Here is a 26,006-nt window from a genome sequence, read left to right as displayed (position 1 = left end):
TAGCTTGGGAGGAACCAGGCAACACACTCTCTGTCATACCACTGCCTTAAGTGATGAGCAAAGCAGATCCCAACTTGCAACACCTTTTATCGGCAACACCTAACGGGAATGGATCCGTAGATCCTCAGCAGGTCACAGATCACAGCTGATCTGGACTCTCTCCTTACTCTGCAGCAAAGATTAACCCACGTAACCTAACCATCAGCTCTAATGAAGATGCCCACCTCTAGGTCACTCTCAGGTCTTGCCCCACACAGGACGTTTTCATTCACTCCCCTCAGTAAGGCCATCTTCCACCCTGCCGGTGTTGTCCTTCCACCTACCCAATAAAGGTGACTTTGGGCTTTACAAAGCATTTAAAGGTGTCCATTCTCCAAGTGGTCAACAGGCTCCCAGCAAAGAAGTGCTTCTGGTTAGGACACAAATGCAGATACACCCACAAAAGACAAAACCAGAAAAATTCAACTCAAATCACCCCAAATATTTACTGCTTTGAGATCTAAAATAAAATTTGATAAAATAACTCAGGTGATTTTTTTTTCTTCCTCCTTTTAGGGCTCCCCTTCTTTCAGTCTCCACCTGTGTGTTTCCTAGTCCTCTGTCTCCTTGAGGGCTACCTATAGCAAGATTCGTCAAAGCTAAGAGTAATATTTGGCACTGGATATTTCGTTTCTACACCAAATGATGCCTCTAAGTCCTGCTGTGAACCACAAAGTCCCACAATTCAGAGTCAATACCTACTCACAGAGTAGGCGGCAGTTCTATTGCTAGAAGAAATAATGAACAGAGAAGGTATCTGCAGTGAGAACTTCAGGCAGGAGGAAACGGCCGTGATGAAACACGGTTATCAAGTGTATTCATCACCAGTTCTCGTGTGGCTGACATCAAAGCGCTGAGGTTGCCCAAGTAAGACTGACACAAAAGCCTCACCTGATTCCAGTAAGCTGTGAATTGGCAGACAGTGCTATCGCTTTGCTTAAACTATAAAGAAGCTTATGCTTATTTAGTGGTGAGCACTGAGGGCAATGGACACCGAAGATGTCTGCTTTGCCCACATTACATGGGCATTAACAAGCCTCCGAGGTAGAAGGAAGCTATTGAATCAATATAGCTTAAGTACCAAAATATTTGGGAAAAAATAGCAATATGAAGTAAGTTTCCCTTCTTTTGGCATATCAGAGAAGTTCTAAATTATCTGCTCCCAAAGCATCACCTCCCTGTTATCATCCCCTACTAATGCTGATCTTGGTTTCAAGCATGCATCCCTCATCAAAACCGAGGAGAGCTGAGCATCCTTATCTACAGGCAGATGAGACTGCCTGGAAAACAGCCACAACAGGGCAGCGATCGCTGACTGCTGACAGCTTCATTCACAGCTAAGGTGCTATTAAAACAGCTTCCAGTGTTTCCAAAGACGTTCCCAAAATCAACTCGCATAACCCCCACCGCGATACCCAGTCATGACAGTAAGAGAATGACCATATAATCCCTGCACTCTTCCTTTAAGCATAAAGGATTAGCAGATCATGTATTTCTGTAAATCTTCATTGTACCAGATAGTCAGAAGTCATGATAAGAGAGAGCCATGTTCGTAGTCATGACTAATAAAGCAGAGCTTGTCACTTCTCTTGGGGTCAGCCAGGACTGGATTAAGCCTATCTAGCTTCCTCTACAAAGATATATAGGATACATTTTAAAATGTAAATGACCACTGTAAATTGTGTGAGATTAACTGAAGAGGTACCTAGGACGTATTTATTACCACAGCTATAATGCTATTAAAGTATTGTTGCAATTAAAGCAGGACCCATCTCTTATAACAACACAGGGACAAGGATGGATTACAGGACCAGGAAGGAAAAACAGCTGGCTGAATGGATTACAGATCTCCCGAAAGAACTTCACTTCTGCATAATTTGTTATTTCACCACATCGTTCTGCTCGAGGGGTGGAAAGTTCAACCAGAGATGAATAATTAAGAAATGTCTAAGCCGATGCCTGGGCATCCTTGATGTCCAGAATAATGAATGTCCGTGCCTGTAAAAACTCTGGGATACCGCGTGTAAGCACGCCTCTGGATGGAAGCATCACGCAGCCACACTTCATTCTGCTCAGCTTAAAGGCTCCTCTAACAAATGGTTTGAGGAAGGCGAGTAGCTGCATCAGGAGAACTTGTACCTGTGAAACAGGATCATTTTCTATGAATTAAGAAAACACATTCAGATGTCACTACAAGCCTCTCGGAGACAGGACCCCAAACAAATTAATCCTGACTCCCCAGGGACTTGAGCCGAATCTTGTCAAGGCAGAGTCAAGCAGAGACCATGTCATCAAAAACATCTGCACGAACCCCAGCGAGCGGCATCTGCTTCTGGAAAGGGACGGAGCTTAGAAGAGTACCGTTGGCTTTCTTCCTCCCCTCTAATTCCAGCCTGGTCAACGAAAGGATTGTTTTGCAGACCCTGGGGTTAAACTGAGGAACTCTCTTCAGAACTGTTGAATGAGGGGCTGGCCACCACTGTTAGCTCCCTGGAGCATGGAGAGCTGCTGTTTAATCTTCTAACACGCTCCAGGCAAGGTCATTTTTAATCCTGAGAACAAGATATCACACAACTGATTGGCAAAACCTTTCTGGAACTGCATCAATTCAAAAAGAATTTCCCAACACTTAGCAATAGTTAAAAGAATAGCAGCTATAACTGATTCAGAGAGATTAAAAGGATAAATCACCGAGGTTGTTGGGGAAGATAAAGCCAGTAAAGTGAATAAATGTTCTGGGTGTGGAAGGAGACAGGCTGGTTTATCAGCCAACAGCATGGAGTCTCAAACCTAGGGCTATTAGGATTAACGGTGCTCTGTCCTTTAAAAACCCTCTAATGTATTCAGTAAAATGAAAGAGGAAAAATGTGCCTGAAGTGAGGGGATGTCATGACAGCCTGGTCTGAGAGCCCTGAAAGTGTTGGGAACCAAATCCTTCAATTTGGCAGCACAAAAGTCAAGAGACAGCGTGACCGTAGATGGTCTGGAGAAAAATTCTTCACACTGTTGTGTTTTTTAAGATGGCTCTAGTCTTAGTAGTCGGTTGTTCCAGTACTGAATTATTTAATTTTGTCTCCAGAGATTAGTTTTAGCATTATTATCAAAAACAGTACAAAAATTTGTGCACAAGACTGTTGAGAGGAATACGTACAGAAACACAGTTCTGATACTTACTTTTTTTTTTATATTATTTTTTGAGGACATGTAAGTATGAAATGTTAACACTCCAAATTTGTGTTATGTTCCAATTCTATTAACAAAAGAAAATTATGTGCTTTCTGTCTTGAATACAGGGAAGAAACTCTAGCACACAACTCCCTGTGGAAAACAGCTACATTTGTAAGAGATGCAGAGGCAAGACTGGCACTTTCCTTTGGTCTTGGAAAAAAAATCTTTAAAATATGATCATTTTGAGCTTCCATATATCTGGAAATTCACTAATCACTTCTGTGTGTGAGTAGCTCAGCATGAAAAATAGTATTACTCCCTGCCGTGGCTTTAGCAAGACAGATATCAGCATGGCATATTCATATATTCCTCTGTGGATTTATATGTAAATATGCAAGAGTCTTTGTGGAGGTCTCTTATTTTCTAAAGAACCCTTTCGGCTATTTGCTATTAAAGCTATATCCGTACATATAATATTACGCTGCCCTTTGGTCTTTATAGGGAAAAGAGGCTGTCATAAAGCTGTCTTCATTGTCCTTTGTCCAGAGGCTCACACGAAACAGCGACATTTTCAGGGGGAAGGATATTCTTCATAAAGCAACCTCCACAGATAGGAGCTACTTTTTCCACAAGTAGCTTATCCAGTGCTTATAATGGGCTCTTTATGTAGAAAGTTGGGGTGTAATAAAAATACCATCCCTAATCGGAAAATCGTAACAGCATGGAAAACCACCTCGGAGGCACTGGGTGAGCCATTTTGGGGTTTCACTGCCAGGGAAAAGCACTCCCCCTCGTATTCTGGACCACTAAGAATCATCTGGAAGACGAGTCATTGTTTCCTTTTGTGTTTTTTTTTCTCCTATTAGATCTAGTAGAGCTCCATCTTGGCATGTACAATTCCCCCCTGGGTAAGCAGAGAAAGAAGCAATTAAGTACAAAATGCTAACAAGATGTCTGAGTGAGTCAACTATTTTTCTCAAGTATCCGTGGCTTTTGTACACCTATGAAAATCATTTCTAGGTCAAAGAAAAATAAAAGTTAGGGTAAACCTAGAAAAAGAGTGTCATATTAGGATATTTATATAAACTGTCATTCTTGTGTTTTCCCCAAACCTCATGTGCTCTAAGCAATCAATCAACAGCCTCCACAATCAGACTTGGAGTCCTGATGGAGTAGGAAGATGTCATCCAGAGAGGAAAACATGTGGAAAATCTGTTAGCCATGTGTGTCATTACTGATGTCAACATTTAAGTAAATATGCAAGAACTACCTAAGATTCCTACATACCTACTGCAACATAAATAACAGGGAAAGCTTTGCCAGATTCAATGATTGTACATTTATCTCAGCCTTTTATCTAGTTACAGATCTGTAACGCTGGTATGTCTTCTAGGACCGGGAGCAATTTGGAGACTGCTGTAGCAAATAATTCAGGAGCAATTCCTTAGATTAATTAAAGTTTTCACCTTTAATTACTGCCCATAAGACCTGAAAATAAATGCGGACTCTTAATATTTTCTGAATGCGAGACGTTATACAATTAATTCCAAACAGCAAAAGCAGCATTCAGATTCTAGAAATTCCCAGCACAGTTTTTCATAAGGTGGGAGTTACAAACCACTGGTAACACCAGCAGTGATGTTGTGTTCGGATCACAGACAGGCTACAGCAATTATACAACCAGGGAAAAATCTGCCATTTTTCATCTAAATATTATGTAATTATTGATAAGAATTAGGATTAAACTTTCAAAATCTCTTTTATAAGCACATGGGAGACAGCAGTCAATGCTACAGGACACGCTTAAAATCGGAGATTAGAAAACCACAAAATTTGGGTTAAACAAGAACAGCGTCCAAAGCAGAACGCTTGGAGACAAGGCGCCCTACACAAAGGTTTATTACAGCCTGCATACATCTGTGTTATGGTAAAACCCAAATGCACTGTCATTAAGTTTTAAAAATCAAACGTAGAGTCCTGAGCAACCTCAAACTTTAAGCCACTAAATCTCAGTAATAGTTTTTAAGGAGAGTTCAAAAGCAAAACAGAGAAGTCGAAGTCCAAAGGTATCACAATGGCAGATCAAAGTGTGAAAAGGGATTAATGGCATCTTCAGCAAATGAAGTTCAAAATTCTGGTGTATTAGAGAAGGTCTTTTTTGAAATGGTAATAGGCTATACCTGAGCTGAAAAGACAATTAAGATAGTGTTAATTTTTTTTATGGTATCTGGCAGTAATATTTTTATCCTGTTAATTATACAGTAGACAGCAAATGTATATAATATGATAGCTCCATGCTGAGATGACATGCCTGCTGCCTAGTTAAGTGGCTACATTTATCCTATAATTAGCTTGCAGGAATGTGATTTGCATTGCATACCTAAGAGTATATATAATGTCAACTATGCCAGAAAAGCCTAAAATGGAAGCTGACACTCTCTTAGCTGTGACCTCTGTATATAACAAGGTGATGCCTCTCGTGACCTCCTGCTCTTTGTATTCAACCACACACAAGTAACGCATTGAAGTAATGCTAAATGTATGACAAACTCAAAATGTACAGAAATTTAAAGTCAGGGCAGAAAACCAGGGCTGATGCTTCAGTCTGAACTCACCCCTTTACAGGGAATGAGGATAATGATGGTTAAAAGGCAGCATCCCTGATTTATCGGCATTAGCTTTGAATGTGTTTGCTTTTGTAGGTAAAAGAGTTTTTCAGACTTACAGGAGTTACAGGAGTGTTTTCCCATATAAATAAATAAATAAATGTATAAATATATAACCTGCTTAGGAAATAGGTAGATTTTCTCTGCAGCTACATACACAAAAACAAACAAACAAACAAACAACACAAACAACAATTTGTTATTAAAACTCTCTGCTAAGGTATCCTGTATTTTCTGACAATTCTATATGGGGGACTTCATCAATATTATACCTCTGGGTGAGCGCACAGCTGGAATGAGATTTTTCCCCTCCAGTTGAAGAGAACTTTGTTGGCAGTTTCATTTCTGCTCATACCAGTAAGGGATTCCACATTTTGAGGGAGCCATCACCCTGTTCTGGGTTACCCCGCTGACTTCGAACCATTTGTCCACATCAGTTTTTGCTTCTTGTCCAAGAACATACAACACTCCGATGTTCTTGGAAAAGCAAAGGGAAACCAAGCAGCCACAACTCTAAGGCTTCACTAGGCTTAAAGCGTTACCCAGTCATGGTACCAAATGAATTCTCATTAGCTTTTTAGCCCTGCAGGGTCATTAGAGGCTCCAGGCTCCTAGGAGCACATTCCTAGCTGCTCTTAGCCCTTCCTGCTGCTGGGAGAACATAGGGAAGCAACAAGACAGGTTGGTAACCTCAGCATGGACTCCAGCCTACCATGGGGCATGGAAGGAGAGAGCCTGGAGAATCCACTCGTAAAATTGCCCAGACACAGGCAGCTGCACAGGCCGAAACTCAACTTGAACTGCCCGAGCTGCAGGGGTAGAATCCCACCACGTGAGGACTAACCATGCATGCAGTGCCCAAAGGACAGAGGCACACGAGGCATGCTCAGGGACCACGGGCCCTGCTTAGGGAGGAGAAAGCTGGGCCAGCACACAAAGTCCAGGGAGAGCAAAAACCACAGTGACAAGGAACTGGAGGAGAAGGGACCCGGGAGAGCTCTGCCCCCATCTCCTGCTCGGTCAAAAACCTCCTCTGTGAAGCACCACAGAGCTTGGCCCTGCTCAGACGGTGCTGTAAGGGCTGCTGCTGGCAGCAAAAGCTACGGAAGAGCAACAAGCAAGAAGAGTTATTTATATCTGCCCAGTTATTTTTGATTCCTGCAAATTCGCTCACCACTGAACTTTTCTTTACAGTTCTACCAGAACAGTGACACTGCCTGAATGTAAAGGCAAACATTTTGGTTCGTTCCCACAGGACCAATGCTCACATGCAGCTCCTCACACCCCAACTTCGCCCTTCCACCACTCCCAAGCTGCGCTCCCCACGTGCTTTGATGTCAGACAAAACTCCTAAGGCATTCCCCTTTAAGCATTTCAGCCTTCTTCATCACTCGCCTTCCTGCCTGCGCAAACTCTCCGATCTTATGTGCCTGCAACATTTGGCAGCTCCTCAAACCCCGTCCCGTAACGCTGTCCCGGGCACCTCTGCTCCACAAGGCCGCTTACCTGGGTGCAGCACGGCGCGGGGTGCCCAGGGCTCGGCGGGGCTCGAGGCTCCGGGCAGCTGTTACACTCCTCCTCCACGTTTTGCCTTTTGAAATAAGCCTATTATTCTGTCTCTTTCCTTTTGTACACGCTGAAATGATACTCTAAACTTCTCTGTTTAAAGCACATAACATGCTCTCAAGTATGTGTTACTACATCTGTTTGCCTTATTGAACAGCTGAAAAGCATTTAAACTATTATTCACTTTTTTATTACTATTCAGGACATTTCTGTGTATGTTCTGGCCAATCCTTTTTTTTTTTTTTTTTTCAAATAATAATAATGTTGATTGTTACAACACCACCTGGTGCTGCTGGCAGCTGTGTTCTTAGGACAAATCTGGAGTTTCATTAAAGCCCCAGTTCCTGGAGGCATGTGATGAGATAAGGGCTTTTTGTTTGTTTTTTCTTTTTTTTAGGGGGTTTGTTTGTTTGTTTTTTTGAGGGGGGGTATTTTTTTTTTTTTAAAAAAAAGCATAAGCTTGTGAGGAAAGCTTCTAAATGTGACCCCAGCACACCCCCCAGAGATCAAAACATCAGGCAAATAACAAGACCTCAGGGTTTTTACTATTTTTCGTTTCAAACCTGAGTGATAATTTCAGGGCATCCATCGACATGGAACACTTCCACACAACGCACATGCATGCTTACACATGCACACAAACACTTCACACGCATCTTGATAGGCTACAAAAACAGTAATTCAGTAACTGTCATCAAAAGAATGGTTATAACATAAATCTTCCTTACACCTCCTCTGTCTCCCCAGCCACTCCTTCGAGCCAGCAGTGTTTTCTAAGGGCAAAGAAAAACTAAGACGCTACTGGGAGCGGTCCTGCTGACACTCCACTAACATCAGCAACTAATTCAGGAAAACGTATGGAACCACTGCTTACATGTTATCTTTTTGCTGGCAGGCAGCTGCTCAAGAAGTGACACCCTTAAGAGCACCTCGAGATCCAGAGAAACCAATGATCTGCACAATGCTACAATTCCCAGCCTATCCAGCAGGACCGGGGCCATGTACTGCAGCCCAAGTTCAGCCCGAGGCTTTCAATAGGTGCTAAAGCTTGCAGTACCTTCACCACGTTTGATGCAAATCACAGAGAAGAACCAGTGGTCTCTGCTATACTCTTAGCACCTGGTTGTGTTAAATTAAAACTCCTTTCCCCACATTCCTATCTTTTTAAGATTCTAATGTGCTCCCTTAAACAACTCTCTTCAGCTTACCCGGTATGTAAAGCTTCTCCAAAATCCCGTGATGTTGTTATCTAAGTATCAAGCAGCAGGATGCTGGAGGAGTTGTTTAAACAATAGCTATTTCTTGTCTTGATGGAACACCTCCTTTTACAACATGTTGAAACACAAGCAGCTTGATTAGCCTTAGCGGGCACCGAGGAATGTAGCAAGGTTTCTAGCCTGTGGGAAGGCGCTGCTGCCAGGTGGCAGAAACATTCACCCTGAAGAAAAATGGATGGGGTTCAATAACATCGTCATTTTTCTCTGGACCTGCAAAAAAATGGGCATGAGCTTTTCAGCTCTGAATTGGATTTTCAGGTTTCTGAAGTCAGTCTATCAGGAAAAAATAAATAAATTAAAAAACAGTTTTACCCAACACACCCCAATTTAGGCACGTCCAACCAACTACACAAACCTTGTTTGCAATTTGTCCTCACTCCTGCTGAGTGGTATAGATAGCCCTCTCCTCGGTGGGCTCTGCTGGCAGCCGTCAGCCCACTACACACAACAAACAGACTCCAAGTTTCAGGAATTTCTCAGTTTCCCACTGACCAACGCATTGCCCTGCTGCCACCCTAGGGCAGCTGCAAGTTTCCAGGGGGCTATTTCCCCTAGGCTTAGCTTGGTAAGATCCCCAGCCCTCTGTGCTCCCTGAACATCACAATTTGGCTATTATAACGGTTACTAAGGAGTAACTTTCCCGCAAAGCCAGTCCTGATAGGTGTTAAGGACCTGCAGTCTGTCTGTGCCAAGGTGGAGTGCCTATGGGAACAATTCGAATGGGGATAACAGATAAACATCACCACAAAGCTACTTGCTCAGCCTGGCGCTGCCTACAAGGAATGCTTTCTGTTCAGTAAAGGGGGGAACCTCCATTCGCAACGTCCAAAATCCAGCAAACAGATGCACATCAAAGCATCATCCTGAGTACCTAGTTTTAACTTGTATTAATATTTAACTGGAAATCAGTCTCACTTGACAGCGGGTGAAATATACTTTGTGCAGTATGATACTGCCCCCAGGAAGTCTGAAAAATAAATGCCGTGGAAGCACCGCGTCTCCGCTGCACCGCGCACACGCTTCGCCAGCTGAGAGTGAGGAAGAGGTTACAGGGAGCCAGTCTCAGTTCGGAGAGCACCTGAAAAAACGTTGATTGTTGAAGACAACCCCAAGGGGAAAGCTGGTGGGAAATTTTCTAAATGGTGTGAAAGAAACACAGCTTTAAGACCCGCTAGTTTAAACAAACGTTTTTGTTTTGTCTTTAGCTGGAGCTAATGAAGTGCCCCACTTAGTCTGAATCGCTAAAGGGTTATAACAACTAACGCCGACATAGCCTTAGGTCAAGAAGCGTGAGCTCAGCAACTACCTTTTAGTATTCAAGAGCTGCTGCAAAACAAGCACGGAAATCCGCTGAAGCTGAAGAAATAGATCCACCTTCAGCTGCGCTTTGAGTTCTGCCATGCTTACTGAAGGAACAGGAGGCAGTAGGGGCTGCGATTCACCACAAACGCTCCAGTCACTTCTGCAGTTGATGCCGAGACGTGTAAACAGTGCTTGACATTCCAGGCATGCGTGTGTTTGTGTATGTCTCTATATGGATACCATACATGCATATTTTACCAGTATATAAAGCAACCCAACAGTTTTCTAAATAATTGGTCTTTGGGGTGAGATGAGCCCATTGCTGTCCTGGAGAAGCGAAGTGACTGCGCAGATGCACGTAGAGGAAAATTTGATGAGTACAAAAGAAAGCTTTTTTTCAACCTAGATGATTCTGGTTTTTATAAGACAAAGCTAAGGAGCAACACTGAACTTGCTTTTGCATTAAAGGGGAGACGCAGTTTACTTTCCTTGCATGAGAAATGGCCTTGGTTTGTATGAGGTGCTAGGGCAGGGGGAAGAAAGTTCTGCTTCTCCCAGAGGAAGTTTACAGCGATCATCTCTCCAGCTGATGAAAAATACTGCAAGGCCAGCTTTGGTTGGATTGTTGTTGTTTGGTAACATAACGTGAGGCCTTCTCCCTTGTACACAAAATCAATGTATTGTTAAGCTTCTATATAACATACTTGTGAGCACAAACACATTTACATCAAAATGCCCTATAAAAGGCTGCTTTTAGAGCTTGCTGTGCAGAAAATCATTCGTGCTTCACCCTATATTGAGCTCAGTTCCAAAGATTATAGAATACTGCAGGTAAAATCATCACCAAGTGCAGAGTTCCCTTCTGTGCTGCAAAAAAAAAAAAAAAGAAATATATTGAGGCATGCCTGTCAGCATCAGGTGACAGCATGAGGTGGAACCACTATCCCGAGGCTGGTGTGAAGCAGAACTTTCTGGACAGAAAGCAAGCATCGCTGTGCTTCCCCGTGTAGGTGAGCAGAGCTGTAGTGGGACTGTACTGCTGTGGCATGGGGTGGATGGACACAGGGCTGGATGCACACTGTCGCACAGACAGGGAGCTCCAGGGCTGCTGCGTGGCCACAGCTGGATGGAGGAGGTGAAGCTGCCTATGACAATTGTGGCACCCTCCTCTCACAAGGGATATCAACGCTGCAGCCTCACTAGATCACATCCAATGTGACTGCAAACACCCCCGCACAGCACGAAGAACCAGAGGCCACGTGTTCAAGTTGAAGGTGCAGCATAACCCAGGCAGTGCTTGGCACGTCGCTTTGTTAGGGCAATCAGCCTCACCAGAACCATCCCCACACGCTGGCCAGAGGTTTCTGCACTCCTCTGGCGCTTTGAAAGGTTCTCCCCTGTTGCACTCTGGTGTTTGGAGTGAAAGATGAGCACTGCCAGGCCTTGCTGAGAATTGATTTAGCTCTGCCTTAATGAACGCCATTTCATCAGCTCAACGGGAACAAAAGTCAAGCTTGATTTACAAAGTTGTGCCACCAGCCAAAAAGCAGGTACAGCACTCTTATTTCCAATACCAGGACTGCAAAAAGTCAGTGTAACAATGAGAGAACTCACCTGGTGACACAGAACCAGCAAACCAGCCACGCTGCGTTCCCTGTCTGGATGCACCACACATGTACAGCTCAGGAAGCTTTGGGTAGACCGGTGGCTGCTGCCAATCCTACCTGAGCTTTTGTTTCCCTTATTTGAGAGAAGCACTTCTTTCAGGCAGCTGACTGGCATCCAGAAATCCAACCAAATCCACCCGAAATTCTTGCTGCCTCGTGAGCACACAGGCCGTAATCTCAGTGGGGAAAAAGTAGGCAGCTACATTTTTTTCCAATATTTGTCTTAAAAGTGCCAGGCCAATTTCCATTTCTCTTTTACATTAACACCAAACCAAACGCACACCATTACAGTTACCCATTTGCACATGCACACGCTCAGCAGAACTACGCACCCAGTTGACAAGGCAGAGCTGGGCACCCCAGGCAAACATTTTTGAGCATGGCACAGGGCATCCACAACACACACGGGTGTAAAACGTGGGGAATGGGCTGGCAAAAAGAAGAGATGCAAAAGCCTAGTTCTGGGCTAGCTGCGTGTGTGTCTGGAAAGTGGAGAAATGCCTAAGTACACCACTTTTAGACTTCACCAATAGGCAGCACATAAAACGCTAGAAATGCCTTTGATCTTGGCAAAATTAGGAGATAGGACTGTATTTGGGTCAACCGCCCCTTTCTTTTGCACCCTTGTAGAAGAGAAAAATATCTGAAGGAAGAGCAGCACAACAAAGACAACGTTGCTCCTTTGAATAGAGACAATAGACGCAAGCATCTCTAAAATAAAGATATTGTGATTAGGTTATACATTCCTTTTTTAAAAAACCTGCATTAATTTTGATTTATATTTAAATAAAAATGATTAAATTTTATCTTCTAAGATGGAAATGTTGTGATAAATACTGGCCCGTGGCCAAACTAATCTCTAAAGCCTACAGCTTACAGCCCCTGTTGTCTTGTATGGATATTTGAATGGCAATGGGTTTTATCAGTATTTCTAAAGGCACTCATTTAATTATGTGGTTGTAAGAATTTTCAAAACCCCAAAGAATTAACACTACCAATACATATTCATATTCCTCAAATTAATTCAACCTGAACATCTGAAAATATTACTTTAAAAAACACACTCATTTATTTTTATTTCTGTAAACACTCAGAGCTCTTTTCTGGTCCCACTCACGCACTCTGTTTATTTTTTTTGTTTAATTAAGAAAAAAATGATGTAGTGAGCTCTCTTTACATTACATAATGCTGACAACTGATCTGTTTACAATGGGGTGCATTATTCAAGAAAAGCAACAGGAAAGGGAAGGAAGCTGGCAGTCAGTGGCAAAGGGCAAGCCCAGCCTGCTGTTCTCACATGCGTGTTTGTTGGGGAGCCTGAGCCTGCTCTCCCTGGTTTAATCCCACCGCTTTCCATGATACAACTCCCAATTTGCAATGCTGCGAGACCAAAGCCAGGCCTCTGTGAACCACAAATGCTTGAGGGATGTAAGATGAAGGGCTTTTTAAGGGTTTAATGACGTAGGAGCATGGATGCCTTCAGCGCGCTCCAAGGAGCCTTCCCACACCCTGGCACTTTCCGCCCTAAGCGCAAAACCAAACAAAAGATTGAAGAATTGCAACCATTGCTGGGGTGTTCTTGGAGACTTAAGAACAGTTGCAGCCTTCAGGTTGAAACTAAAACCTTTAAGTGTGACTTCCCCTATAAAAGCCAAATGCAACCCCACTTCATCCACTGAAGAAGTTCAGGATCGCTGACTCCCAACCCATATCCCACGGGACACCTTTTTTGTCATGTAGGAATGGTGCCAATACGCTGATGTCCAGCATGAGCTACGTGCCAAGAACCAGAGCCAATGGCCTCTGACTTGGGGAGAAGACTTGGGGACCACTGCTTTAGACTTCACATGACACTCAGTTAAAGCAGAGGCTTGCTCTGTTGCATTGACTCAAATTCAAACCTCTGCTCAGAATTGCAAAATATTTTATTTTTATTTTGCTTCACCAACTGCTCTAAAAAAAAAAAAAAAAAGATCAGATATGGTCAGCCTAACCAGATTATGTTTCTGTGGGTTGTGTATTTGTTTTTTGAATAAAGAAATAAAGTATTAATGCAAAACAAAGTCTTGCTGTGATTTGGAAAACTGAACACTGCAGAGAGCATGAGGGTTATTTTATATATCAATGGAAAAAAAATTGTAAGTGAAAAGTGTTCTTACCAAACAAAAAAAATAATGTTTTCCTTATTTTAATATTTTTAAGTCTAGTGCAAAATTCAGGGGGGTTCTTTTGCAGAATTCTATTTACAACGTATAGTTATTTTTGATTTCCTGTGATCTATCCTCAGCTGATACCAATGTGGGGCTTATCGAAATGGAAAGCGCAGCATCAGTCTTTGGAAGCCTCTCTGCACTATGGCCCACTAGTTTTTTGTTTGTTTGTTCTTGTTTTTGTTTTAAAGCCAATGTATTAAAAGTGCGAACTTTTCTGCTTGTGCAATTATCACTGACATCACACTCCAGGTATATAACAGTGTGGCTTTTGACAACTGCCTGCCCTGTCTCACAGGGTACACGGCTATATTAATTACAGTTCTTTCTTCTGCACAAACTCCCGTACAGTTATGACAGCATCATTCTAAAGTATTTACTACACATAGGAGGGAATAGGACATTATTGCTTTTTAGCTGCCACTTAAATTAAAACAATTTACAGGTATATCTGGGTATTTTCTAGGAAAAGAATCACCACTTCTATTGCCAAGCAGAAACAGGAAGAAAAACATTTTGAGAAACATAAAATTTGCCCTATTCCTTCGAAATCTACCCTATTTCAAGTTCTGGAGTATGTCAGATAACTAATTTTTTAGGGTTCGTATAACACTCATACTTCTATCAGTTTAACATCAGCAATAACAAAACTAAATTCCCTGCACTACCACTAAGGCTGCTCAAAGGACTTGCTTTCCTGCAGGAGCCACAACACAGGGGACTGAAATCTCTAATGAAATGCCTCGTACATTGATTTATGCAGCTTTAGTGGTACCATTAACTGAAAATTGTTCTTTTCATGGGCTTATAAAGAATCTGGGGGCTGTCATTGTTCATGATTCAGTGAGAAAACTGGGTCTAAAATTACTACTGCAGTTGGGTGGATATGGAAAGGATGGAAATCTGTCCTCATTTGGTGTTAATATTTCACATAACAACAAATATAAACCTCCTATATCTAATAATATGTTGGATTCCACCACTAATACGGCAGCCATTTAGTAATCTCTTAAAAAGTCTCCCTGTCTAGAAGAAAAGGAATATTCAAGTAGTAGTAGAGTATATTTGGGGAGAAAACTACATATATATATAAAATATATATGCATGCATATATAAATATATATATATACACACATATATATGTAAGAATAACCAGGCAGTAAGCATTTTAAATTGTATTTCAGACACTAATGCAAGCAGCTAATCCTATTTACATTCATATTAGCCCTGGGTATCTTTTTCCCTAAGATTTACACATTTGTATGCTTGCATGAGTTGAACTGCTTTTTGCATGATATCAGTACTTTTGTAATTTAAATCTATAAAAGGCAATTTCTTTTAAATATACTTCCTAACAGTGGGTGAAAGAAGCACTAAACTTATTTGAGAGCTGTACACATCAGTAAACATGTGCACTGAACTCCAGGCAATGTGCTGTGAGAGAATTAATCTTATACTGTGTTAGCTAAACAGAAAGATTCTGGGACTCAAGGTAACAAGCACGGAAAATGTCCATACACTTTCCTCCTATTACCTAGAAAATGTGTATGTTTTAGAATTCTAATTTTTAAAATTTAAGTGTTTTTTCAAACAGTGGTTAATTTGCTGTTTCCTTACCTCGCTCATTTCACCATTTATAACAAAGGTAGTCCAAAGGAAGGCTAAGCAACATCACAATGACCATACTTCAATTTAAATGTCTCATCTGCCTGTACTCCCTATAAATACATAAATGTCAGAGTCAAGGATGATCTTAGTGAAATTATCAGGATTTAGAGGCAAATCTATCTGTGAGAGACACAAAAAAATCAAGGCATTTATAAGAGAAAGTCTTCAAATAAGGACGGTACTTAAGCTGTACAACTTGGATTGTATGCTGTAACTGATGCTGCTTTCCCCACACACACTATTTGTTTGATTTCAGAAATTCTTTGTTTGTGAAACAACAAAACCCAAGTGTGGAGGAAATGACTGATTTTGAAAACTCTATTTAAAATGGTGAGTAAAGTGCATTTTCAAACCCTGTTGCCGTTACCCCCGGAGCCTGGCATACACCACACTTTTCCCTTTGTTCTGTGCATTATGTCCACCTATTGCCCCTGGCATTTTCCTCTTCCCACTCTCTCACACTCCTTCGCTCAGGATCCCAAGGTCTGCTGCTCAGGCACCCTTGTGCTTTATCTCATCACCATACTTCCTTGAGCCTCCTGCCGTGCCCTCTTTCCTTGAGCTTCTGGAGTCTCTTACACGCTCTGTCCTGCCTCACTTTGTCTAACTGTTACCACTATCTTTTATGCATAAAGAGATGCCGGGAGCATGCTGGAGATCACTGAACCGATGAATACTGCCATGCCTGGGCAGGAGAAGGCAGCAACCTGTGCCCGGCCTTGCTCACCAGCCCAATTTGTGAGCCGTGAGACCGGAGAAGCTGCTTCCAGCACTGGATTCCTCAACCTGCCATCCCAAAGCAAAGGCACAGTGTAACACAGAACAAGCTTAATATACTGCAAGGATTCTGAGAAACTTAAACACCTGCCATTCCAGCAGCAAGGGGAGCAGCCCAGAAGATAAAGAATTTCAGATTGCTAACGCCCCTTCTAAAAAACATCAGCCATTTGCAAAAGAAGGAAGGAGATGGTGAGGACTCATTGCTCCTAACCAGCCTGGCACAACCTTCATCCCAAAACAAACCAGCTATGAACCAACAGAATCAACCAGAATTGATTTCATCTCTTTGAAATTAGGTTTTATACAACCTTCTTTGTGTATCCCCCCCCCCTTTATTCTGGTGTGGACGGTAGGAGGAAGAGCGATGGGAGGAAGGCAAAGATGCCGAAGGGTGACCCAGCCAACAATGGGCAGCAGGGAAAGGGACTCTGCAGCTAGTTTTAAGTGTCTGGTTTTGTTCCAGCCTGTTTCAAGTCCCGATATGGATATGAAGTCACCGGCAAACTAACACCCTCTACTTTAGTTAAGAGAACTATAAATCTGAAATGAATGTATAAATAATATGCAACTGTCTAGACAGTATAGGTCACTTGCAAAGAGACTGGGTCAGGAAAAGATTGTCCATCAGTCAGACAACCATAACTGATTCTGATGCTAAATAATGGTTTAGATATTCAGTATTCTATATATGCGAAAGGCTTCACTGAGCATTGGATCTTCCCAACCAAAGTAGCCTTCTACTTATACATATCTTTATGCAGCCGTAAGAAAATGCACATGCTATTTAGACATTAAAATTAATGCTGAAAGAAAAAGCTATTTAGCGAGGGACTGGAAGCAACCTATGTAATTGGCTTTTGGTAAAGCAAAAATAACTATCATACTCTGCCCTCGATAAACAACCTAATCTTATGATACTAATAGAATCTTAAAAAGGGCTAGAATTAAAACTTGAAGCTGACAAAGAAACTTATTTCCACTTACAGAATCAGTTCACAGATGCACTCAGGGAATTGCGTACTGTGAAGTCCTACTTTGAACTCTCACATTTCAGAACATGCTAACCCAGGTATCACAAGTGCAATCACATTGACTACACATGCTTTTGGAATTACTGTGCATTATAATGCCTTTTTTGCCATTATTTTAGCAAAAGATGTAGGTGGTCATGAATGTAACAATACTGCCATCCCAATGCTTTCAGGATATACAGAAAGTTTTGGTAGGACAGGGCAAAATAGCTAAAATCTATACTAAATACTCCATTTGCAACTCACAAAGCACATTTTAATATATTTGCTTTTAATATGTTTGCTAAAAAAATACAAAAACCCATGGGTAATAAATCTGGCATACACACCAGGCAGCGCAGCTGAGAAGCAGGTGTTAGAGCTGCAAGATGCAACCGCTGGCTGGGTGCAAGTCCCAGCCCACCGTGTTCCAGGACAAAGGACTCAGATCCAGTACCTCAGAGTGCAGCAGGCTGCTGGATCCTTCCAGAGGTGGTGCCATGTCAGCGGGGCTCCACATTGCCACGTACCTGTGCAATATGCTGCCAAACACCCAAGAACACGTTTGGGTACTTGGTAACAGACTTCCACCAGACAGGACTGCACTGTCACTACTACAGCCTTCCAAAAGCCACAGCCACACATGAAGCACCTCGCAGACACGTGAGGAGCGTACAGGCGTGATCTGCAAACCTGGAGCCAGTTTCCCATGTTCAGTGATTCATAACACTGGCAGAGAACACCAAAACGGGGAAGAGCTTGAGTTTCTTTCCAGGGCTTAACTGCAAAATCTTTGCCGATTAATACCGATGCAGCACTGTTAGTCTCCTCTCTCTCTAACTGAATTTGTGTTTTCCCTCTACAAACAAAAATGGCTAGCAGTGGACGTTACACACAAGATTTGAAAGACTTGTTTTTAATCAAGCCTAACAAAATGAACACTGAAGTTATCGTTTAAGCTGTGTGGACTAATCCTGTTCTTAATTAAAAAGACTTCATCGCAGTTTAGAAGAATTAAAATCAGGATGTACAGTTAAATTAAAATGTTTCATTTGGGGAAGTTTGTTGCAGGTTTTGGAAGGCAGAGATTTCGTGAGAGATCCTATTAGCTGATACTATTCTTTGTTTCTCCATTAGCAGCCTACAGGCAGAGATTTAGGGCTGGGATACAAATAGATTATGCCAAAATAGCTGTTTCTGAATAACTTCACGTGTGGACACTTCTATTCTGGAATAAGAATAGTTCTTCAGAAATACCTATCCCTACTTTAAACGCAGGCCCTGCATTAATCCAAATTAGCTTTTGAGTACAGCCATCCCTTAGGCTATCAGAAACCCGCTTGTGCCTGGTATTACAAACTTGTGCAGAAGTCCTCTCCAGCCATTCTGCCTCTAATCAAATTTATGCCGAGTTGCACTGCAGGGAAAGCAAACTCAGGCTCACGTTGTACACAATTCTGAATTGCTGTTCCCCCTGTACTTTTTTTTCCTAATGATCTCTGTCAGTTGTTCAAAGTAGCTGTCACCACCATCAGATGTCCCTACTTCATCTGATTGACTTCATAAACCAAGGTTCATATGTGCACTGCTGGCGTGGAATGAAAGCACTTACTTTGTCTCTGAGACACAGCTCCATAAGCTTGGAATATTTCGGGGGTGGTAGAAAGTCCTCATTGCTGCAATGCAAGTGGAAAATGTTTTCATTTTGGATATGTCACTCATGTCACCCTTTTTAAAGCACTGTCCAGTCAGACATATAAGGAGGTGTTCATTTTCCCTTTTTTGAGTAACACTAAAAAAAAAAAAGGTTTCTTTGGAAAATATCACCTCTCTAAACGTGTTGTTCTCCTCACAGATGCCATAGTGACTTTATAAACACAGTTTAGTAAGTAACTGTAAAGGCTTGTCTACACTTGAAAATTAATTTGGATCAAGACAGAAATGTGAATTTATAGCACCACTTGTTTTTATAGAGTTGCTCTCTTTGCAATAAGCCCTCGGGTGCTTTTTGTAAACGTATATTCCCTAATGAAAAGGGCCTTGGTTTACACATACAGCATGTAGAGCAACGAAGAGGCTAATAATTTTTACATATTTTTGTTAAACACGGACAATTGCTGGAACCCAAGTTCTCTCAAGGGGGAGGGACATAAAAAAAGAGGAAAAGGAAGAGTCCATGTTACTCACTGCAACATGGAATAAGCCTCAAACACGGTCCCTCCCTCAACACTCCTCACCCATCACTACATGAGTATGAAGCTAGCTCATTACTGACAGCAACCTTAAAGTATGCTTATTTCTTAACAAGAAACAATAAAAGGCAAAAGAAAATGTAACAGCCGCTAACCAGCTGGGAAAGCAAAATGCTGCAATCTGTTTAAAAAAAAAAAGTAGATTTTAGGGCTTCAGGGCACAGTTTTGCCAAAATTAAAGGGCCAGCTACAGAAACATCATGCCAGAAAAAAATGACATTACTGAAGTGTCCTCATATTGCAGAGGGAGAACAGAGTCAGAAGTACAGCTATGTTTCTGTGCTGCTTCTCAAAGATGACTTCTCCCTTCAGTGTAAATTGTACAAGTTACATTAGTGTACTAAAACGCTCAAAATTCTAGTGACCGAGTACAGTATGAGCTGTCAAGGCTGGTTTCTGTGACCACTCACCTATCCTTGCAGTCCAAACTGGGGTTTAGCAGAGGTACCGGGCCCTAATGGCACCCAGCTCAGTGGGGCCAGCACCAAGAACCTTTCAGAAGAGCCATGCCCAGGTAAGAGCAGTGGCAGCTGTCAGGTACACCAGAGAAAAACAACACAAGACCAATGAGACAGCCTTACTGACTGACCTGCTAACACAAACTTGCTAACTCCAGATGTTGAGCATGTTGAACAGTGCTCAAAAGCCATTTCCTACAAGAGTCGAATTTGCAGGACCAAGGCAAAATTACAAACCGGGAAAACTTCTCTGTGGAACCTTCCCCACCTAGACAGCAACGCATCTTTTTCCTCCAGAGGAGGCCAGGAACCCTGGGTGCCTGCTGCTGCACGTGCTGTAGCACTGAGGCTGCTGTGGGTGCCTCCACGTTGAGCAACGCCACGTGCAGCCCCGGCAGGGACGCAGGCAGCCTTGTCCCAGAGGGATTCAGGCATGAATGAATCCAGGGGGATTCAGGCACGAGCCATGTTCCTTGTGCACAGCCCAGGGCAGGGGTGCACGTCCCGGTGGCACTCACCCATTTCACACCAGCCTCGCTCTGCTGCTCTGTCCCAGAAGAATACAACAGGAGAGAGAGACAGAAAGAGAGAGAGAGAGAGATAACGAAGACAAAACCCAGATCCCTGGCAAAAGGGATGCCAAACTCCGCTCCTTCACCAGCATCAGGGCATCCGTACGCATTCCCAGATCTCTTCTCTCACTTCTCAGACAAGGGAGGCTATCCCAAAGGAGCCAGGAGGTTCCTGTGCGGCACTGCTATTCTGTACTTGTTCCTGAATTTCCTTTTGGCCATCTGACAGGTTTACTATTTACTGCTTTGACATTAAAATTTGGCAAGTGGGTTCTTTTAAAAAGGTTTAAAATTTACTTCAGAATGGCAATAAAAGCAATGCTTGGGATGAATGCAAACATGCAATGAATTTATTTGTTCCCAATTAATTCAGTTGTCCCTGCCAAAGTGGCTTGCTTTTTTCAGACCTATTTGTATTTGATATGGTGACAATTCCACCTTCACTGTCCAGAATTGCAGTTTCCTTAGAGATACTCACATCTACCAAGAACCAGCAAAGCAGCAATACAAAAAGCCTGTCTTCAATGCTTTCCTCAAGTTACATTTTTCTTTCTACTTCAGGGAGAAAAAACTTCAACATAGATATTTGTTTATTTATTTTCTTCCTCCTAAACCCTAATATTGAAGAGCATGCAATAATAGCAATTACTTAATCAATGAGATTTTGTTGTCGACCTACTAACCAGTAAGATATTTCCTTAGGAAAGAATTCTGGGAAAATTCTTACATAAAGGGAGCTGTGGGGCTTTTTTGTTGTTGTTACTCCAAAAGGATAACAACCTGGTACAAATTCAGCGAGAGGATGGAGAAAGAAGTGCCAACTCCACCGCAGGTGAAACATAAAGGCAGGGTCAGCAGCTGACCTTCGAAAAAGAGAGAGATTTGTAACCAGGGGCACAAGAGAAAAGCCTCTGGCAAAACTGCTTTCAGTTTAATGGCATGGAGCTTCGTGTTGTACGGTCACTCAGACCATGATCTCGAACGACTCGGCGAGATTGCTTTATGCAGCATGCCATTGAAAGTCAATGCACGGTATGTAAAATTAAACATGAGTAATCCTTTGCAGAACTGGGGCCATATTTAGTTAACCTTTTCTGGAAAAAAAAATCTTAAGGTTATTTTCTAAGATTCTATTAAGTCCTGCTGTATTTTAATAGGAATGAGGATTTTGTTTCATTTTTGCCACTCAATATTTACATGGTTGAAAGGAAAACAAAATATTAATCCGATCTAATCTTTTGGGATCGGAATCCTAAACAACACATGTGAGAAATGCGGAGGAACAGATAAGCAAAAGGGAAGGTCTTTTGTAGACAGCCTTGCATACAGTCAAATCCATTTTAAGAGTCTAACCATAATGAGAGCCTTACAGATTAAAAAAATGAAAAAAAATATTTCTTGCATGTAGAACACTTTGAAGAACAAGTTGCCTTCAAATTTCTGTCACTGACGACAAGTCAATGATAACATTAGGAAATCACAATCACAGCGATGCCAGAAAAATTAGTCGGGACATGTCATGCTGCCAGATCAATCTACTTCCCCAAAACCAAGAACGTTGTCTGGACAGCAGAGAAATGGAGAAACACAAGCCACATTTTTAGGACACAACCCATAAAAAAAAAGGTGATTATTTATTTTCAAAAGAGTTATGAGCTTTTAACTTCTGGGTCTTCACCCCCCTGCCCCATCCCCCTCTCCTCCCAGAAAAAAAAAAAAAAAAAAGGTAAAGGAAAGAAAGAAAAAGCCATCCCAGTAGAGCAATAAATCCCAAAGCTTAAAAGAAACGTGCACTTCACCTCAGCTGGCCACCGTGGAGCAAAGGAGCTCCCCCAGGGACAATTCTGAGAGGTTTCTGAGTTGTCCTCACACCCACAGGGCAGTTCATCATAGCCAGGCTTCAGTTTTTCAGCATTTGGTTCATCACAGTAATTTCACTGTTCAGTATACATAAACCCAAATTTAAAACCAGAATAAATGAGACAGCAGAGACTTTTTTAATATATATACTTCTGCTGGAAGGGTCTGCTCCCTGAAGGGAGCGAGGAGGCCTGGCTGAACAAGATGACCCCAAACAGGGAATGCAGTAGAGACCGCCAAAGAGACAAAACATTCAAAACTGGGCAGTTCCTCCCCAAAGCATCTGGAGTCCCTACTTCCAATACTGTGGACAGCACTGAGCAGAAGTAATAAACTTCACTTAATTGTTCAATGTATTAAGAAAAATCTGACAAAAATAGTAAAAGTAACAAAACACCACTCTGACAGGGTAACAGACACGGCACCTGATCCAAACTCTGTATTGTCTCTTCCTTCTTTCTGCGTGATCCAACCATGTGCCTTAGGAGTGGTCACTGTGAGCTGCCTGTAAGCACACGAATTGCTACACAATGCTAAATACCCTGAAAAACAACATAACCAGATGCCAGACCTATGTCAAAATTTGGCTTAAATCTCCTGGGGCCCTAGTTTCTCTACAGAGACCTTTGGTGCATGGCTAAGCTGGAAGAGCCCAAGGACTTCTGTCCCTGGACGCAGGAGTCCCTTTGTGCCCACAGAGACAACTAGCAGCCTACAGGCGAGGGGAGGCACCATGTGCTCTAAGCAGCCTTCAGTTTGGCCACCAGTTGTGGTTTAGTAAACAGCATTCAGGGTGAAGATGCACTTAGGAACAACAGTGTGCCTTTAATACATTCTTCATAATAAAGACACCTTCAGGAAGCTGCAATGAGTGATGCCAGTCAAGCAGAAGGAATACCTAAAGCTATTCAACACAAGGAAAAGATTAATTAAGCAAGGTTAGGCAGTGGCAAGGCAATGTCCTGAGCTCTCACATCCGCATGAGGTACCCACAATCAATCAAGACAACGAGGAGCTCTTGTGGGGAACCAGAGCAGCCCCACGCCAACCAGTGATTCCACTTCCACAAAAGGCAGCTTTCGGGAGAAGCGAGCCTGGGTTTATCCCTGCTTTGGGCTTCCACTGGACAAAGGATCTAACACAGGTTTGGCCCCAAATCTCCTTTCTTCTATGGGAAATGACACAAGGTATTAAAGCAGGCAATTCAACAAAGCCACAGCAGAACGGACAGCTGCGTTTGTCCCCACTACTGGGTTCTGTGTCAGACACTCTTCTTGAAAAAGTTATTCAGCAGCTTTGTGACAACAGGCTCCGGAGAGAAATGCGTGATCTGAAGCAAACCGAAAGGGGTGCTGTTCTCGCCAGAGAGGGATCAAATCCCACGTCAATCAGAGCACGGCACGCCAGCTCCCAGCCTGTCAGCTAGGATTTGCCCATCACCTTCCAGCCAACTGTCCTTGAAAAATAAACATCGCTACACAGAAAGCGATTCGAGCTGCGGCACCTATTTGGAGTTAGCTTATTCCCAAGTCACCTGCCCCAGATTCGCTGGACTTGATCACAGCCTGGCAGGAGGGAACGCACGCAGGCCACAGCAGAAGGTGGCTGCATCCACGCTGCCAACAGGGATGAACAGAGGTGGACATACAGCAAGTCTGGAACCCAAGGACTTGGTTCTCTTCCTCTGCTTAGGCAGTGGGCTGGGTGCTGTTCCTCTAAGTTCACTTTTCTAAATTGATTTATTTTGCACATATCTGCTCTCCAAGTTGCTTATACACGGCTAATTATACATGTTTCAAAAATACACATACAGGAATGGCCTTACAGAATACATGGTGGTGTGCTAACGCCAGCACAAGCATTCAAGCGCAGAGAGCATCTGCAATCCCAGCTTGCAGTCCTGGGAACAGAGTTCGTGTGTATTTATAAGTGCAGCTGCAGCAGAAGCATTCTTAGCTTTAAGAGCAAATCCAAGGAGAACTTGATTTTAATTTTGCAGTGTTCACCCCAGCATCCCACTGCTTTTGTTTTGTATTGGACTCATTTTTACCCACCACGCCACGGTTCTGATCAATACCACAGAGGTACCTAGGAACCATGGCTGACATGCTAAATCAAAAGAATACCACCAGTTGTAGTCCACCAGCTGCTTCTGCGTATGAGCAGAAGCAGGGGGTTCCAGCTCCTGCAACATCCAAACGCTCACAAAAACACAAAGCTCAGGCACCCCAGTACCAGGGCGCAGAAAACACCTCACCCACTGGCATCCAACTGGGTACAGCCCCCCAGGAATAATGTGTTTTGCAACCTCTGCCCACAGATACTCGCTTCAGATTATGACATGAGTATTAAAAATTAAATCAAATCCCTTCTAAGAGAAACCTGGAACAATTTTGGAAGTTTATAGCAGTGAGAAGCATGTTATTAGCTTGTCTTGATTCAGCATAGGTACAATTAACACAAGCCTCTCAAATAACACTCAAAAACAGTCCTGCTTACAAGCAAGCCAGAACTAAGTCAACAGCCTGAATTTTTTTCTGTCATTTTCCATGCGAGCGTACCTAACCGGACGTACAGAGCCTCCTGGCCACACATGTCCTGGCTGGGTGGTAACAGACCACAGAGCATGTGGTCTGCTTTGACCTCTCCAGAAACAAGATCCATTGCGGATGGCTACGTTATTGCTCTTATATAAAGAAGGCAGAACTGTGGTACACTCAATTCTAAATTAATATATATGAATAAATCCTTATTTAAAGTAGATGTATAAACACAACGCAGTGTCTGAGGAGCATTCTGTTCAGTGACTCCCCAGTAACTTGCAATCCTATCCCATACACCACTGTAAAGACTCAAATAGGACTAAGTCTTCATACAGTACATATCTATGCAACAAATCTTTGTGTTAGATATATCAGAATGCTAAGCTGTTCTTAGGAACCTTGGCTGTATGCAGAAAGCCAGGACTCTGCATATTCTCCATAAATAAATGGGCAAGAATTGAAGGGGACACCTGTCTCCTTCCACCTGCCCATTTAGCTAGAAATGTTAAGCCTGCAAAAGTTTACTGAGAGCGATCAATGTAACCGCTCGCATTTGCTTTGTCATTCTCAGATCTCTTCTTAAATGACTCAGGATTTCTTCTGTTACTCACATTTGGCAACGGTACCGTGCTGAATGGGGGAAACTGCTATTTGTCTCGGCTTTACACAGCTACATCAAGGTAATTCCTCAAAGGTATTTGAAGTAGTCTTTTTCCAGATACAGAATATGCTCAACTATCTGTGCGCAAAGACAAAAAGGTATCTAAGTCAGCTATTTTAGTCTTTCCTGCTTCATGAAAAAATGTTGTGTGCCTAATAAATGGTAAAGCGGAGTGCAAGGAGTAAGTTCAAAAGTGAAATGTTCCCAAAATCCAGTAGGTATCTGTAACAGCAGGTTTCACTTAAAGTGGATATCACTTTACTGGTTTTAGCAAACTTCAAAGTAAGTGTCCTAATGCTACTCATTT

General features: G+C 42.6%; 1 long non-coding RNA gene across 10 annotated transcripts in view; it reads right to left on the bottom strand.

Annotated features, from left to right (window-relative positions):
* Positions 1–26,006, bottom strand: part of LOC137861981 (uncharacterized) — a 150,908-nt gene that overhangs the window by 107,202 nt on the left and 17,700 nt on the right. Inside the window, exons 3-4 of one of the 10 annotated variants that reach the window (XR_011099973.1) lie at positions 8,648–8,926; positions 794–2,591 (exon numbers count right to left, since the gene is read on the bottom strand). The exons of 4 other annotated variants lie outside the window; for them this stretch is intronic. This is a non-coding gene — a long non-coding RNA (uncharacterized lncRNA). 5 more of the 10 variants (XR_011099969.1, XR_011099975.1, XR_011099977.1 and 2 more) reach the window with 5 other exon arrangements.

Source organism: Anas acuta, chromosome 10 (assembly GCF_963932015.1).
Source record: "Anas acuta chromosome 10, bAnaAcu1.1, whole genome shotgun sequence".
Lineage (NCBI taxonomy): Eukaryota > Metazoa > Chordata > Aves > Anseriformes > Anatidae > Anas > Anas acuta.
This window is presented reverse-complemented; position numbering and strand designations above follow the sequence as displayed.